This window comes from Nicotiana tabacum, chromosome 6, assembly GCF_000715075.1.
Source record: "Nicotiana tabacum cultivar K326 chromosome 6, ASM71507v2, whole genome shotgun sequence".
In the NCBI taxonomy this organism is placed as follows: domain Eukaryota; kingdom Viridiplantae; phylum Streptophyta; class Magnoliopsida; order Solanales; family Solanaceae; genus Nicotiana; species Nicotiana tabacum.
Genome location: NC_134085.1, coordinates 178980553 through 178997062, shown reverse-complemented (window position 1 = coordinate 178997062; position 16510 = coordinate 178980553).

The following is a 16510-nucleotide window of genomic DNA, read 5'->3' as shown; positions in this document are numbered from 1 at the left end:
AGCTGACCACGGCAAACTGCGTTCATTCTTTTTCCATCTATAAGAGCTAGCTGCTCATAACGACTCTTCACCCATTCTCCATTGCCGAGTTCTGCTTCCTGTATGATCCTCAAGGAAGGAATTTCTACCTCAGCAGGAATGACCGCCTCTGTACCATTAACCAGCATATAGAGAGTTGCCTCAGTTGATGTGCGGACTGTGGTGCGATACCCCAATAAAGCAAATGATAACTTCTCGTGCCATTGCTTATGCTTATCTATCATTTTCCTTAGTATCTTCTTGATATTCTTATTGGCGGCCTCTACGGCTCCGTTCATCTGAGGTTTGTAGGCTGTAGAATTCTTGTGTTTGATCCTGAAGGTTTCACACATGGCTTTCATCAAATCACCGTTGAGATTGGAACCATTATCAGTAATGATTGATTCTAGAATTCCGAACCGACAAACGATACGGTCGCGGACAAAGTCTGCCACAACTTTCTTAGTCATTGCCTTGTACGATGCTGCTTCAACCCATTTGGTGAAATAATCAATTGCCACTAGGATGAACCTGTGCCCATTTGATGTGGCAGGTTCGATTGATTCGATAACATCCATTCCCCAAGCGGCGAACGACCATGGTGAGCTTGTTGCATTAAGCTCATTTGGATGCACCTTTATCATATCTGCATGTATCTGACAGCGGTGGCACTTCCGGACATACTGGATGCAGTCCGTTTCCATAATCATCCAAAAATAACTAGCTCGGAGTATCTTCTTGGCTAAGACAAAGCCATTCATATGTGGCCTGGAGGTCCCATCATGGATTTCTTCTAGTAATTTAGATGCTTCCTTTGCATCGACACACCTTAGTAATCCCAGATCCGGAGTCATCCTATATAGGATTCCTCTGATGTGGAAGAAATTGTTGGATAATCTTTGAAGTGTACGCTTTTGAATAGGGTTTGCATGCTCTGGGTGTTCTCCTTTCGCCAAGTATTCCTTGATATCATGAAACCAAGGTTTTCCATCCGCTTCTTCTTCGACGTAAGCACAGTAAGCTGGCTAATCGTAGATCTTTACTGGAATAGGGTCAAATAAATTCTTATCTGGATGCTGTATCATGGATGATAGGGTAGCCAATGCATCAACAAATTCATTCTGGACCCTGGGGACATGTTGGAACTCTGTCTTTGTGAACCTCTTTCTGAACTCCTATACATGATGCAGATAAGGGAGTATCTTGGAGTTCTTGGTTGCCCATTCTTCTCGGACCTGATGTATAAGAAAGTATGAATCCCCAATCACTAGTAACTCTTAGACGTTCATGTCAATGGCCATCTTGAGTCCCAAGATGCATGCCTCGTACTCAGCCATGTTGTTGGTGCAAGGGAATCTGAGTTTGGCAGACACCGGATAATACTGACCGGTTTCTGTCACTAGGACTGGTCCTATGCCAACTTCTTTGAAATTTGCTGCTACATCAAAAAACATTTTCCAACCATCATATGATTCTGCAATGTCTTCTCCTATGAATGACACCTCTTTGTCAGGAAAATACGTCTTTAAGGGTTTGTATTCTCCGTCCATGGGATTCTCGGCAAGATGATATTCCAAAGCCTGTCCCTTGATTGCTTTCTGAGTTATGTAGACAATGTCAAATTCACTCAGCAGGATTTGCCACTTGGCTAGCTTTCCAGTGGGCATGGGCTTCTGAAAGATATACTTCAACGGATCCATCCTTGATATGAGATACGTGGTATAGGCACAAAAATAGTGCCTTAATTTCTGAGCTACCTAAGTCGGGGCAAATAAAGAATACCGGGCCTCGTACGGGGTGAACGTCTTGCTAAGATAGTAGATGGCCTGCTCCTTTCTCCTTGTTTCATCATGTTGCCCAAGAACACAACCGGACACTCCATCTAGCACTACAAGGTAGAGTAATATGGGTCTACCTAGTTCGGGCGGGACCAAAACTGGCAGTGTTGACAGGTACCCCTTGATTCTATCGAAGTCCCTTTGGCAGTCATTAGTCCATTTGGTAGCGCCGTCGTTCTTCAACATCTTAAAGATTGGCTCACAGATGACAGTAGATTGAGCTATGAACCGGCTAATGTAGTTGAGTCTCCCCAGGAAACTCATAACGTCCTTCTTGTTCTTTGGCGGTGGCAATTCTTGAATGGCTTTAACCTTTGATGGATCTAGTTCTATTCCTCGGTGACTTACAATGAACCCAAGTAGTTTTCCGGCATGAACCCGAAATGCACATTTCGCGGGATTCAGTTTCAGGTTGTACCTTCTTAGTATATTGAAGAACTTCTTCAAATCTTCCATGTGATCAACGACTTTCTTGGTTTTGATGACGAGATCATCTATATACACCTCGATCTCCTTATGTATCATATCATGAAAAATGGTAGTCATGGCCCTCATGTAGGTGGCCCCTGCATTTTTCAGGCCGAATGGCATCATCTTGTAACAGTACATTCCACATGGCGTAATGAAAGCTGTTTTCTCAACATCTTCTTCATCTATCCAGATCTGATGATACCCAGCGAAATAATCCATGAATGACTGCAATTCATGCTTAGCGCAATTGTCTATCAGGATGTGTATGTTTGGCAAGGGGAAGTCGTCTTTCGGACTGGCCCAGTTGAGATCCCGGTAGTCAACACAGACTCTAACCTTTCCGTCTTTCTTTGGTACTAGCACAATGTTAGCTAACCATGTTGAGTATTCTACTACCCTGAGAACCTTGGCTTTGACTTGCTTAGTGACTTCTTCCTTGATTTTCAGACTCATGTCAGGCTTAAACTTTCTGAGCTTTTGCTTTACCGGTGGACATGTTTGATCGGTTGGCAGTTTGTGAGCCACAAAAGATGTACTCAAACTAGTCATGTCATCATACGACCAAGCGAATATGTCTTCATATTCCCTTAGAAATTCTGTGTATTCCTTCTTTTCTAATAGTAATAAGTTGTTACAACCCATATCTACACGCGTTAGTTCATGCCATATATTAGTTAACATAAATTCAAGAAGGAATTACCTTTGAGATGATAAGAAGTTAATCCTATTGGTCTTAAGTGATACAAGGGTGTATAAGGGTGATTAACAAGTATTAGAAGTTAAACGAATCAAGGATGTTGTAACTCGTATTTTCAGGTAAACCGAGAGGTTCTTAATACACTCAAGGTCATGTATTAAAGTGTTTGAATCATATAATATCCGTATCATAAGTCTTTAAGTCAAATGAGTTATGAAACAAAAGTCGACAAACGTTGTCGCAACTTAGGTTCATAATTTTACTTAAACATTAGGATAAATGTTTCTAAGCTTTTCTCCTAATTTACTAGGAATTACGGGGTGATCTATCCACCAAATTAAAGATATACGAGTTTAGTTTCCAACGCATTAAACCATTTGTCAATATGGTCTCGGAGTATAGAGATATTCATATTTTCGCAAGCCTGCGCAGATTGGTAGATGACAAGTAGGTGCATCACCTACTTGCCAAAATGATAGGACAAAATTAAAAGACCTAAGTCGGCCAAGAGAGAACTTTTAAGGGGTTATGAACTCAGTTATTTCATCTATATTTCAGACCCTCAAAACCAAAGTTAACCCCTGCAAATCCTCCCCAAAAATCCCACACAAACCCTAATCGATTTTCCCTCTCTTTCAAGTTCTATTTGAAGGTAAAACCTAGAGTTTGAAGAACCAAGGGAAGGGATGAGTTATCCAACAAGTAAGGTAAGTTACTTCCATCTTTCATACATTTTTCTCTGCTTTTAATTCAAGGTAATTCGTTCTATACATGTAAGAACTCACGGGACGGTGATCGAAAGCCGTGAGTTCGAGTTATTCACTTGTAGCGGAATGTTTTGTGGACTGTTTTGTGTTGCTATTGGGATGCGTGTTATACTACTATTTTGTGGAGTTTTGGAGGTGGAATGGTGTGGAGTAACACCATATATATGTAGTGTTGTGGGCTGATAGTGATTCGTAACATTTCCGGGTCGTTTGACACGACTACAGTGGTCGTCGTATGTATGATGTAATAAGGTTGTGCGTGGACTGTTTTGGGAGGCTCAATATGTTTATTATTGATGTTTTTTGGGATGTTTGGTGATTTTTTGGAATGGTGTGAAGTCATATATATAGGGGAAGTGCTGTCCGTTTCAATGTAAAATAGTTTGTGGTCGATACATAATAGTTATGACGCTTAAATGATAACGATAGTATCGTTTCTCTTATTGTAGACTAAGGAGCTGTGAAAATTGCATAGCTTGTGATTGGGGCAGTATATACAAAGTATGTGAGGCTATACCTTTTCTTCTTTTACACGACTCCGATTGTACATAATGTAATGAACGAGCTTCCAAAGATACTCTACTCTTAGAAGCTAGCAGTACTTACATTGCTTTCCCTCTTATGGAACGATTGATGTTAATATTGCTTCTCTTATTCTTATGTTATCAATGTTGTTGGTACTTCCTGATTCTTATAAGGTTCGTAATGAAGAGTTGGTCCTAATAACGTATACAGAGGATACCGACCTTACGTCACTCCGAAAGGTTTAGAATGTGATTCCATGAGTCGAGCATGCATTATATATTTGTATCTATTTTACTCAACCGAGCCGCGCTATAGTCGGCCGGGTATGGCACATATTGTGCAACCACTGATCAGTTGGGTTTTACCGAGCTCCACATGGTCGGGTACGATTCTACCGAGCCTTATGACGGCCGAGTACGTTTTTACCAAGCCTATTATGGCTGGGTACGATATGATGATGATGATGCCCACAGAGGCGTATATTTTAAAAGTTTATGTATACATACATATGTATCATGCATTTCATGTCGGTAGCCCTTAGAGGTACTCAGAAGTTCCAGGTTGTATATTCTCTATCCCTACTTACATTACTGTTCATATTTATGGTTCGCTGCCTTACATACTCAGTACGTTATTCGTACTGACGTCATTTTGTTTGTGGACGCTACATGTCATGCTGTAGGCCCTAATAGACAGGCAGGTGCAGCTCCCCCACCACAGTAGGTTGTCCAGTTCAGCAGTGATTGGCGAGATCCCTTCTCCGGACTTGCCGTGGTCTTGGTATGCATTTTTGTTATAGACATTATGGGTATGTCGGGGCCCTGTTCCGGCTATGTTGTAGTATTTATGTTCCTATAGAGGCTCATAGACAAGTGTCGACTCATGTATAGTTTGGTATGCCTTGTCGATTGGTTTTTGTTGTATAGTCTTTCATGGTAGCGTGGTAGCTCGTACCTTATATGTAGCTTCTTGATTGTCTGGTCATCCCCTGCTATGTATGTTCATGCCATCATATTTTATTGCTGGTTGTCCATGATCCAGGTCTACCATTTATATTGATCTCGTCAACCCTGAAAGATAATTAAAAAAAAGGTTAGATAAAATGTACGTTGGTGCTCGGCAAGTATGGTCGGGTGCTAGTCATGGCCCTCCAGTTTGGGTCATTACAAACTTGGTATCAGAGCAAGTCTGTCCTAGGGATTGTCTATGAGCCATGTCTAGTAAAGTCTTGATTATGGATGTGTAGCGTGCCACATTTATAATCAGGAGGCTACATGACATCTAGGGTTGTTACCTTCTTCCTGAATCTAGATCGTGCGTAGATTGAGTCGTAAGTGTTTGTCTCTAATATTCACCTTGTTTTCTTTCAGCGATGCCTTCGACTAGGAAGCAAACAATTAGTAGACGACTTGATACAGTTGCGGGAGAGGGTACCAGTCAGGTGCCCCAAGCCAGAGCAGGCCAAAGTGATGCTCAGAGTGAGATGCCGTCTCATACCTCATCTACCCCGTCTCCTCCAAAGGATATTAGGAGGCACCCAACACCTTTAGTTCCTCCATCTGGCGCTACAGACCAGGATATGCGGAGTGCTTTGCAGTTATTAACTAGCTTGGTAGCTGCTCAGGCTCAGAGGCAGAATACAGGTGCTGCTGAGAAACTAGTTAGTACGAGAGTTCGTGATTTTATTAATTTAGACCCTCCAGTGTTTACCGGATCAGACCCCAAGGAGGACTCGCAGACTTTTATTGACCAGGTTCATCGTACACTTCGGGTTATGCATGTTAGTGATACAGAGGCAGTAGAGTTGGCTTCTTATCGTCTACGGGATTTAGCGGTTCTCTGGTATGATAGTTGGGAGAGATCCAGGGGTTCAAACACTCCTCCAGCTATGTGGAAGGAATTTTCTGAGGCCTTTCTTCATCACTACTTGCCAGTTGAGATACGACGAGCTAGAGCTGATAAGTTCTTAAACCTTAGACAAGGTAATATGAGTGTGCGAGAGTACAGTATGCAGTTCAATTCTTTAGCAAGGTATGCTACCCATATGGTGGCCGAGATGAGTGATAGGGTGCATTTGTTCGTGAATGGATTGGGACCACATCTGATAAATGAGTGCACAACAGCCTCCTTGGTGGAGGGCATAGATATTTCCCGTATTCAGGCTTATGCCCAGACCCTAGAGGATCGTAAGCGCCAGCAGAGGGCAGATATGGAGCAGGATAGGGAGAGGGCGAGATTTGCAAGGTATTCTAATGACTTCAGAGGCAGCGTCAGGCCCCAGTCTTCGAGGAGTTCGGCGCCACCTGTAGCAAGTCCTTCCCAACAGTTTCAGAGGCCTCAATATGATCTATTTACCCATTCTGGTCCAGGTTAGAGTTCACAGGCTTCAGGCTCGCAACATCACAGGGATACTAGTCAGACAAGACCCACAACACCACGTTGTGATCATTGCAGCAAGGCCCATTTTGGACTGTGCCGTCGAGGTTCTGATGCATGTTATTCTTGCAGACACCCTGGCCATATGATGCGGGATTTTCCTAACAGGTGAGGTGATGGTATGGCTCAGCCGACTGGATCTTTGTCTACTTCTTCCTCATCAGTTCGTCCTCCAGCACGGGTTTTTCAGCAGTCGACAGGTCGTGGTAGAGGTAGAGGTAGAGGTGCAGTGCCGAGTTTGAGGGGTGGTCAAAATCGAACCAATGCTCTAGTAGGTCGACAGGATCTCGAGTCATCTCCAGATATTGTTACAGGTATATTATCTGTGTTTTCTTATGATGTATATGCGCTGATTGATCCGGGATCTACATTATCATATGTTACACCCTTTGTGGCTAATAAGTTTGGCATTGAACCTGAATTGATAAGTAAACCCCTTGCGGTATCTACTCTATAGGAGATTCTGTGATTGCTAGAAGGGTATATAGAGGTTGCACTATGATGATTTGTAGTCGTCAAACCTCGGCAAATTTATTTGAGTTAGAAATGGTTGATTTTGATGTGATAATGGGAATGGACTGGTTGGCCTCATGCTATGCAAATGTTGACTGTCGCACGAAGATGGTTAGGTTTCAATTTCCTGGTAAACCCATCATTGAATGGAAAGGGAATATTGCTACACCAAAAGGTAGGTTTATTTCCTATCTTAAGGCAAGGAAAATGATCTCAAAAGGTTACATTTATCATTTCGTTCGCGTTAGGGATGCGGAGGCGAAACTGTCTACTTTACAATCAATCCCTGTGGTCAACGAATTCCCAGATGTTTTCCTAGATGAACTCCCAGGCCTTCCTCCTGAAAGGGAGATTGAGTTTAGCATTGATGTGTTGCCTGACACTCAACCGATCTCTATCCCTCCATACAGAATGGCCCTGACAGAGTTGCGAGAGTTGAAGGTGTAGTTGAAGGACTTGCTGGATAAGGGCTTCATTAGACCTAGAATTTCACCTTGGGGTGCACCAGTCCTATTCGTGTGGAAGAAAGATGGGTCGTTACAGATGTGTATCGACAGTTGAATAAGTCTACTATAAAGAACAAGTATCCACTTCCAAGAATTGATGACCTGTTTGACCAACTCCAGGGTGACAAGTATTTCTCCAAGATTGATTTACCTTCAGGGTATCATCAGGTGAGTGTTAAGGAGAAGGATATTCCAAAGACAGCCTTTCAGACAAGATACGGGCACTTTGAGTTCTTGGTGATGTCGTTCGGGCTAACAAATGCCCCAACAGCTTTTATGGATCTCATGAATACTATATTTAGGCCCTATCTTGATGTGTTCGTGATTGTATTCATTGATGACATTCTAGTATATTCTCATTCGGAGGCGGAACATGCGGGCCACTTGCGGATAGTATTACAGACGCTTCAAGATCGTAAGTTATATGCTAAGCTCTCCAAATGTGAATTTTGGTTGAACTCAGTAGCGTTCCTTGGATATGTGATATCTGATGAGGGTATTAGTATCGACACTCAGAAGATCGATGCAGTAAAGATTTGGCCGAGACCTACAACACCATCAGAAGTCCGCAGCTTCCTAGGGCTAGCAGGATATTATAGGCAGTTTGTGGAAGGGTTTTCCTCTATATCATCACCATTGACTAAGTTAACATAGAAAGCTACCAAGTTCCAGTGGTCTGACACTTGTGAATGTAGTTTTCAGGAGCTGAAGAATCGATTGACATCCGCACCAGTGCTCACTCTTCCTGAAGGAACAGAAGGTTATGTGGTATATTGTGATGCCTCAGGTATAGGTTTGGGGTGCATATTGATGCAGCGTGGGAAGGTGATTGCTTATGCATCAAGACAATTTAAGAAGCATGAAAAGAATTATCCAACCCATGATTTGGAATTGGCTGCAGTAATATATGCTTTGAAGATATGGCGGCACTACTTATACGATGTCCATGTTGACATCTACACAGATCACAAGAGTTTACAATACATCTTCAAGCAGAAAGAGTTGAAGTTGAGGCAGCGTAGGTGGTTTGAATTACTGAAAGACTACGACGTCGAGATATTATATCATCCCGGTAAATCCAATGTTGTGGCAGACGCTCTCCATTGTAAATCAATGGGAATCTTAGTACATATTGAGGTAGGTAGATGGGCGTTGACTAAAGAGCTTCATCAGCTAGCCAATATGAGAATTAGATTGTTAGACTCTAATGACGGAGGTGTTACTATACAGAATACATCAGAATCATCTTTGGTAGCCGAGGTAAAAGCATGACAATATGAAGATCCTATCTTAGTATGATTAAGAGAGAGCATTCAGCAGTGTAAAAGCATGGCTTTTGAGATCGGAAGAGATGGAGCACTGAGATACCAGGGCCGATTATGTGTGCCTAATGTGGCAGGGTTGCGAGAGAAGATTATGAATGAGATTCATCAATCCCGATATTCCATCCATCCCGGCTCGACAAAGATGTATCATGATGTCAAGGAGCAGTATTGGTGGGATAACATGAAGAAGTCTATTGCAGAATTTGTAGCCCAGTGTCCCAATTGTCAACAAGTAAAGATAGAACATCAGAAACCCGGTGGATTGCTTCAGAATATAGAGATTCTGACCTGGAAATGGGAGGTGATTAATATGGACTTCATTATTGGATTACCTCGCTCTAATCATAAGTTTGACTCCATCTGGGTGATAATTGATCGACTTACAAAATGTGCCCATTTTCTGCCAGTTAAGACAACTTACACGACTGAAGATTATGCAAAGTTGTATATCAAGGAGATTGTTAGGCTTCATGGTGTGCCGATATCTATTATATCAGACCGATGAGCTCAATTTACAGCTAACTTTTGGAGGTCTTTTCAGAAGAGTTTAGGCACACAAGTGAATCTCAGCACTGTATTTTATCCGCAGACTGACGGACAGGCTGAACGTACCATTCAGACACTGGAAGATATGCTACGAGCATGTGTTCTAGATTTTAAGGGAAATTGGGATGACCATCTTCCACTCATTGAATTCGCCTATAATAATAGCTACCATTCCAGTATTAAAATGGCCCCATACGAGGCACTATACGGGAGAAGATGTAGATCACCAGTTGGATGGTTCGAAGTCGGTGAAACAGAATTATATGGGCCAGATTTAATTCACCAAGCTATTGAGAAGGTGAAAGTGATACAGGAGCGATTGAGGACAGCACAAAGCTGGCAAAAATCTTATTCCGATGTCCAACGTCGTGATCTGGAGTTTGAGGTTGGTGATTGGGTTTTCCTGAGGATCTCACCAATGAAGTGTATTATGCATTTTGGGAAGAAAGGTAAGCTGAGTCCAAGGTCTATCGGGCCGTATAAAATTCTTCGACGGATTGGACAGGTTGCTTATGAATTGGAATTGCCATCCGAATTGGAATTTGTCCACCCGGTATTCCATGTATCTATGTTGAGGAAATGTATTAAAGACCCTTCTCGAGTCGTCCCTATCAAAGATGTAAAGGTTACAGAGGACCTATCATATGAAGAAGTGCCAGTGGCTATATTGGATCGACAAGTCCCCAAGCTGAGAACAAAAGATGTAGCTTCTATCAAAGTATTGTGGAGAAACAAGAATATGGAAGAAATAATATGGGAAGCAGAAGAGGAGATGAAGTCTAAATACCCGTACCTATTCTAGAATGAAGATAACAAGGATGTTGGTGGAACACATGATACATTGGAAGGTGAAATGGCTCTATGAGGTAAGCAATAACTTGAGAAAACTCTTCCTTAATACAAAATCGCGATATGCAGATAATGTACATGTCCATAATGCTTTGCATACTCTTGTAAGGCCATACATTGAGTTAACCACTTGCAAGTTTGTCCTCTATTTATGGGAGAAACTTGGCCGGAATCCACGATGATTTAAACTCTCCATGAACCCTTACATTCGAGGACGAATGTTCCTAAGGGGGGAAGGGTGTTACAACCCATATCCACACGCGTTAGATCATGTCATATATTAGTTAACATAAATTCAAGAAGGAATTACCTTTGAGATGATAAGAAGTTAATCCTATTGGTCTTAAGTGATACAAGGGTGTATAAGGGTGATTAACAAGTATTAGAAGTTAAACGAATCAAGGATGTTGTAACTCGTATTTTCAGGTAAACCTAGAGGTTCTTAATACACTCAAGGTCATGTATTAAAGTGTTTGAATCATATAATATCCGTATTATAAGTCTTGAAGCCAAACGAGTTATGAAACAAAAGTCGACAAACGTTGTCGCAACTTAAGTTCATAATTTTACTTAAACATTAGGTTAAATGTTTCTAAGCTTTTCTCCTAATTTACATGGAATTACGGGGTTATCTACCTATCAAATTAAATATCTACGAGTCTAGTTTCTAACGCATTAAACTATTTGTCAATACGATCTCGGAGTATAGAGATATTCATATTTTCGCAAGCCTGCACAGATTGGTAGATGACAAGTAGGTGCATCACCTACTTGCCAAAATGATTGGAGAAAATTTAAAGACCTAAGTCGTCCAAGAGAGAAATTTTAAGGGGTTATGAACTCAGTTATTTCATCCATATTTCAGACCCTCAAAACCAAAGTTAACCCCTGCAAATCCTCCTCGAAAATCCCACACAAACCCTAATCGATTTTCCCTCTCTTTCAAGTTCTATTTGAAAGTAAAACCTAGAGTTTGAAGAACCAATGGAAGGGTTGAGTTATCCAACAAGTAAGGTAAGTTAATTCCATCTTTCATACATTTTTCTCTGCTGTGAATTCATGGTAATTCATTCTATACATGTAAGAACTCACGGGACGGTGATCGGAAGCCGTGAGTTCGAGTTATTCACTTGTAGCGGACTGTTTTGTGGACAGTTTTGTGTTGCTATTGGGCTGCGTGTTTTACTACTATTTTGTGGAGTTTTGGATGTGGAAGGGTGTGGAGGAACACCATATATATGTAGGGTTGTGGGCTGATAGTGATTCGTAACATTTCCAGGTCGTTTGACACGACTACGGTGGTCGTCGTATGTATGATGTAATAAAGTTGTGCGTGGACTGTTTTGGGAGGATCAATATGTTTATTATTGATGTTGTTTGGGCTGTTTAGTGATTGTTTGGAATGGTGTGAAGTCATATATATAGGGGAGGTGCTGTCCGTTTCAACGTAAAATAGGTTGTGGTCGATACATAATAGTTATGACGCTTAAATGATAACGATAGTATCGTTTCTCTTATTGTAGACTAAGGAGTTGTGACAATTGCATAGCTTGTGATTGGGGAAGTATATACAAGGTATGTGAGGCTATCCCTTTTCTTCTTTTGCACGACTCCGATTGTACATAATGTAATGAACAAGCTTCCAAAGATACTCTACTCTTAGAAGCTAGCAGTACTTACATTGCTTTCCCTCTTATGGAACGATTAATGTTAGTGTTGCTTCTCTTATTCTTATATTATCAATGTTGTTGGTACTTCCTGATTCTTATAAGGTTCGTAATGAAGAGTTGGTTCTAATAACATGTACAGAGGATACCGACCTTACGTCACTCCGAAAGGTTTAGAATGTGATTCCATGAGTTGAGCATGAATTATATATATATGTATCTATTTTACTCTACCGAGACGCGCTATAGTCGGCCGCGTACGACACATATTGTTTAACCACTGATCAGTTGGGTTTTACCGAGCTCCACGTGGTCGGGTACGATTCTACCGAGCCTTATGACGGCCGGGTATGTTTTTACCAAGCCTATTATGGCTGGGTAAGATATGATGATGATGATGCCCACAGAGGCGTATGTTTTAAAAGTTTATGTATACATACATATGTATCATGCATTTCATGTCAGTAGCCCTCAGAGGTACTCAAATGTTCCAGGTTGTATATTCTCTATCCCTACTTACATTACTATTCATATTTATGGTTCCCTGCCTTACATACTCAGTACTTTATTCGTACTGACGTCATTTTGTTTGTGGACGCTGCATGTTGTGTTGCAGGCCTTAATAGACAGGCAGGTGCAGCTTCTCCACCACAGTAGGTTGTCCAGTTCAACAGTGATTGGTGAGATTCCTTCTCCGGACTTGCCGTGGTCTTGGTATGCATTTTTGTTATAGACATTATGGGTATGTCGGGGCCCTGTTCTAGCTATGTTGCACTACTTATGTTCCTATAAAGGCTCATAGACAAGTGTCGACTCATGTATAGTTTGGTATGCCTTGTCGGCTGGTTTTTGTTGTATAGTCTTTCATGGTAGCGTGGTAGCTCGTACCTTATATGTAGTTTCTTGATTGTCTGGTCATCCCCTGCTATATATGTTCATGCCATCATATTTTATTGCTGGATGTCCATGATCCAGGTCTACCATTTATATTGATCTCGTCAACCCTAAAAGATAATTAAAAAAAAGGGTTAGATAAAATGTACGTTGGTGCTCGGTAAGTATGGTCGGGTGCTAGTCATGGCCCTCCAGTTTGGGTCGTGACATAAGTGGACACTGATTCTCATTTCTTTGACGTTCTTTGCATCTCTCAGGTTAACAATCTTGGTCTCATCCAGGTTGGACTTAGGTCTGTTCTCAAAATTTTCAACCTCTTTAACAATCTCTTCTGGTATGTCATCTTCCTCTGAATCTATGTCCGTTTGTTGCGTTGTCTCGTTGCATGTCACAACCATTGGTTCATCAAGATAAGTAATAGTAATGCTGTATGAGTAAAGTAATAAGAGAAAATGGAAATGTTTTGCTAAATTCCATAACTGTTTTGAATATTGAAGATCTTATTGCGAAAATTCAAAAATGCGAAAGGAAAATCAACTAGTAAAAATGAAAGATAGTGCATGATGCTTTGTTCAGCCTTGCTACCCCGAGGCTTTCTGGGCTCTGGTGGTTCTGATGGTCCAATTGTTGAGGCATGCTCCTCGGCTTACAGCCTGTATGGAAGGGTCTTCCTCCCCCTCCTCCTTGAAAATGACACAACAATCCATGTCATTATCTTCCATGAATAAATTCCTTATTGCTGCTAGTGCTTCCTCTTCTTCCGACCCATATATAACATCGGTTGGCTGGAAAGTCTGTTCCAAATGGGGTATCGGCTTCTCCAGTGGGTAGTAAGGGCCGCACCATGGCTGGCGACCAGTTGTTGAACTCTTCCTAAGTGTACTCGTATCCCAGACCAAAAGTGGTGCCATACTTCTTCAGCTTGATAGGTTTGGCGATTCCTTGGAGGTTCTTGCCAAGTCCCTTGCCAGGTTCATATCCGCTCCAGTTCAATATGCTTTCGATTTTGTTGTCCCACCATTTGTCCTTATCAATGGCGTTGACTCGCTCGATGCGGTGATAGGTCTCTCCGCGTATCTTTCTTCTACCTCCGATCGCTGGAATGGTTTGGCGACTGTATATGGGATTGCTACTGTCACCGTGAATGATCACCTCTTAGTGTTTCCACTCAAACTTCACTGCCTGATGTAGGGTTGATGCTACAGCCCCGGCGGCATAAATCCAAGGTTGTCCCAAAAGCAAGTAGTAAGATGTCGGCACGTCTATTACTTGAAATTCAACATCAAACCAAGTAGGCCCCATCTACAAATACAAGCTAATTTTCCCAATAGTGGACCTTTGGGAATCGTCGAAAGCTTTTACATTGATGGCCTCATCCTTGATCTCATGCAGCCCCTTTCCCAATGTCCTGAGTGTTACCAACGGACAAATATTGAGGCTAGACCTACTGTCAATCAGGATTCTGGTGATGAAATAATCCTCACATTGCACGGTGATGTGCATCGCCTTGTTGTGACTCAACCCTTCTGGTGGCAACTCATCTTCATGAAAAGTGATCTTGTGACTTTCCAATACCTGCCCTACCATGTTTGCCATTTCTCCTCTAGTGATGTTGCTCGGTACATATGCCTCCCTCAGCACCTTTAACAAGGCGTTCCTATGTGCATCGAAGCTTTGCAGCAAGGCTAGGATAGAGATCTGTGCTGGTGTTTTGTTCAACTGATCAATGACTGAGTACTCTTTTACTTGTATTTTTCTCTAGAGATCATCGGGCCCAGCTTTAGTGATGGTCGGCCATCCAGAGGCCTGCTTGCTTGATTCAGCCAAATGTTCCGGGGTGTATACTCTACCGGTTCTTGTCATACCCTTTACCGTGACTGCTTCTCTGGATTTGGCTTTCCCTTTCCTTCTTGCCTCGGCTATGTAGTCCCAAGGGATGACCTTTGTATGAAATGGTGTTATAGCCGACATTTGCTATTGGAATGGGCGCCTTTACCCCAAACGGAGCATGTATTTTGTATGGTAAAATTACGGTGCAGGTATGTTTGCTGGAGACCCAAACTCGACCTCAATTGGTGTTGGCGTCTTTGTGGGGGAGGGCGCTTCAAACTCAAGTGGTATGGACATATTCACCTCGGTGTCCCCAAAAGGCTGGATCTTGACTACAATCGGATTAAGGGTGACTGTCGGTTTTTTTTGGATCGTCACCTTCCGCGATCAAACCGATCGATCCCTTCGGGTCCCAATCATCTTCTATCTCAATCATGTGAACGCCTCCACCCTTGTGGTTGAGCAGAGGGTTGTTGCGGGCATTCGAAGCAGGCTCCTTTGCCACAACAATCTTGTTATCAATTAGTGCCTGGATCTTATCTTTCAGAGAATGGCATTCATCAATCGCATGCCCTTTCATGTTGGAATGGTATGCACAGGATTTATTTGGATTGACCCATTAGGAAGGGTTTTCAGGGGTTATAGCAGAGATGGGGGTGACATAACCAGCAGCTTTGAGCCTTTCATACAGTTGGTCAATTGGTTCAGCAATGGTGGTATATTGTTTGGGAGGTCTGTGGTCGAAATTCGGTCGGGGTCTAGGAAAGTTTTGGCGAGTGGGAGGAGATTGATAGTGAGAGGGTTGAGCATTATAGGCTTGGTAGACATGTGCGGATTGAGAATATCTGGATAAAGTAGGCTGATATGTGGGAGGTGGAGGTGATTGGTAAGTAGGTGGTGGAGTTTGGTAAGAGGGCGAGGATGCTTGGTAATTTGGAGTAGGTTGATGTGTGAGTGGAAGCATCAGGTAGGTTTGGTATTTGATAGGGGATTTGGTTCTCTGTGCAACCATTACGGCACTCAGGTCCCTTTTCTTGGACATACCACCAGACTATAGAGCCTTGTTGGTAGCCTGCAAGGCTTCAAAGTTTGTGACCATACCACTTTTGATGCCTACCTCGATCCTCTCACCTAGCTTGATGATGTCGGAAAATTTCTGGCTTTCAATCAGCATTAACCTTTCATAGTACTGTGGGTCTTGAGCTCGCACGAAAAACCTATTCATTTGTTCTTTTTCTAAAGCCGGTCTGATCTTAGCAGCTTCTGATCTCCAGTGAGTAGCATACTCGCGGAATGTCTCCGTAGGTTTCTTCTTTAGGTTCTAGATGTAGAACACATCTGGCATATTTTCTGTGTTGAACTTGAACCTATCCATGAAATCGGATGCCATGCTTACCCAGTTCGACCAATTCTTCGGATCTTGGCTAATGTACCAAGACAGAGCATCTCCCTTCAGACTCCTCATGAAAAGTTTCATGCGAATCCTTTCGTCCTTTCCTACTCCGACCAGCTTGTTGCAGTGTGTTCTCAAATGAACTCTCGGATCTCTCCTGTACCATCGAACATCTCGAACTTCGGAGGTTTGTACCCCTCGGGCAGTTCAATATCGGGCTGTATGTAGAGATCTT